Source organism: Hemiscyllium ocellatum, chromosome 11, assembly GCF_020745735.1.
Source record: "Hemiscyllium ocellatum isolate sHemOce1 chromosome 11, sHemOce1.pat.X.cur, whole genome shotgun sequence".
Lineage (NCBI taxonomy): Eukaryota > Metazoa > Chordata > Chondrichthyes > Orectolobiformes > Hemiscylliidae > Hemiscyllium > Hemiscyllium ocellatum.
The window spans coordinates 80,417,642-80,420,083 of NC_083411.1; the positions used below are offsets into that span (position 1 = coordinate 80,417,642).

General features: G+C 43.6%; 1 pseudogene; it reads left to right on the forward strand.

Moving 5' to 3' along the window:
* The first annotated feature begins 962 nt into the window (after positions 1–962).
* Positions 963–1,300, forward strand: LOC132820222 (ubiquinol-cytochrome-c reductase complex assembly factor 2-like; annotated as a pseudogene).
* The last annotated feature ends 1,142 nt before the right edge of the window (positions 1,301–2,442 follow it).

Genomic DNA, 2,442 nt, shown 5'->3' on the forward strand with positions numbered 1-2,442 from the left:
TCAATCACTCATTATCTCTCTCTCTCTCCCCCCTCCCCCTCCCCCTTTCCCCCTTTAAAGTTATAACCTTATGACATTATTTTCTGTCTTGTGTCAGCAAAGTGGAAGTTCAACAGCAACCTTCAGGGCATAAAACTAATTCTCCCAACTACAATCACATTGTCCCAGATGGCCATTGGGCTTCTCATTGGACATTGAAAAAGAGATGACTGGTGGTTACCATGCCTCAGGTATGGAGGAGTGTTGGACTGTGATGGACAAAGTTAAATTTCACACAACACCAAGTTAAAATCCAACAGGTTTAGTTGGAAGTACTAGCTTTCAGTCAGCTGTTCCTTCATCAGGTAGCTGTCCAGCTACCTAATGAAGGAGCAGTGCTTTGAAAGCTAGCACTTCCAAATAAACTTGATGGACTATAACCTGGTGTTGTGTGATTGTTTAAGCATATCTCAGGTGAGGCAAGAGCGATTGAGAAAGACAGTCCTTTATTGTAACCTCAGCCACTGAGGGAATTGAACCCATGCTGTCAGTGCCACTCTGCATCACAAGCAGCCATCACAAACTGAGCTCAGGTTTCAAAATAAATGTCAACTGAGTGGTTACATTGTTTATTGTCTTACGAAATCTCCATTCCTTATGGAATGGTGTTAGCCAGTTGATACATCAGAAATATATCACTCCTATTCAACAGAGGAGCTAGAACAATAACTGTTATTGAGAAAATACTGAAAACATTTATCAAGTGTCTAATAATTGGACATTTGATTTGATCTATTGCCACATTTCTTTTTACTAATGCAATAAAAAAATGGTCTTCATTGCTGCCACTCTCCGGCACCAATTTTAAAAACTGCAAGTAGACCAAATCACAGAATATAAAGTCGGAAAAGTTTTGTTTATTCTTGAAGGAGTGATGCCAGTGGACCCAGTAAAGGCTAAACACTGGCCCAAGGGACCTCAGAATGGCTACAATGCAGTACTGCCACTTCCTGAAACTCTGTGAGAAGTGCCCTCTTGATCAGACCAAGAAAGGTCAAGACCTCAGTGCTTCCATCCTACAGAGAGTAGCACAATGTTTCCAAGAAGGGGAGAGCTCCCAGATTGCAGATCCAGAGAAATGTGACCAGATGTATGAAAGCTTGGCCAGAATTCATTTTTTTTCTGACAAAAACAAATACCCTCATCTCAGAAACACAAGCTTTTCTGGTAGAAGAATGCCTAATGGTTCTTGCAACAGATAACATTAAAACAAATGAAAGAAATGAAGAAAGTTATGTGGAAAAAGATACGAGAGAAGTAAATGAGCAAGCCAGAAAATGCCACCAAGGAATATGTCTAACAGTTGTACCTTGTTAACATTAATGCTTAATCTTATTTACTGCAGTTTCTATCTAATAAAGATCTTGTTTGTAGGTAGACTTATTTTATAATTGTGTAGATGTTTATGGAAATGAAATGTTACATAAGTAAAGACTTAAAAAGAAAATAAAGTCAGAAAACATAAAACAAGAAAATTTGTCGTATAGTTTTATCTCAATAAAGGTGGGTGGTTTTGGGATCAGTTCCTACATCTGGTTCAGCCATGAGCCTGCATCCAGGCTCCTCCACCCCAATGGCTCGCATCCCTGTGGCTAAACCGATGGTGCTGCTGTAACCACGCTTCACCACACTGCCGAAGCTGAAAGAAAGAGTCGCCACTCTCGTTTGCCACCTCGCCACCACCAACGCCACCGCCAACATGAGTTCATGCTCAGCCAACCTCGCCAATGCAGTCACGAGCTGGTGCCATTAGGTCCTGCACTAGGACCAAAGCCGTTGCCATCATTACCTCCACCGTCAGGCTTCTGGGCCTAGTCGTGGGCGTGAAACCTTGTCTCAGCCTACGAGTCTGAATTAAACCTGGGATTTCTGCCTCTCTCGCCAGGACACTTCAGGCTGGAACGGAGCTGTTCCGCCTCATCCTGGCATTGCAGCCGCCATTGGATACTACCCCTTCCACATTTAATTAGCCTACCCAGGCCTGAGCCGTTATCTTCACCCCCACCATTCCACACCAAAACCACCAACGATACTAGTGCAACTGAGGCAAAAAGGCAGCAGAAATGACTTTAAAGAGAAAAAAAAAGCAAAAGTAAGTGGTTAGCACTGCTGCCTCACAGCATCAGAAACCCGGGTTCAATTCCTGCCTCAGGCAACTGTCTGTGTGGAGTTTGCACATTCTCCCCGTGTCTGCGTGGGTTTCCTCTGGGTGCTTCGGTTTCCTCCCACAGTCCAAAAATGTGCATGTCAGGTGAATTGGCCATGTTAAATTGCCCGTAGTGTTGGGTGAAGGGGTAAATGTAGAGGATGGGTCTGGATGGGTTGCTCTTCGGAGGGTCGGTGTGGACTTGTTGGGCCAAAGGGCCTGTTTCCACACTGTAAGTAATCTAAGTAATCTAAAAA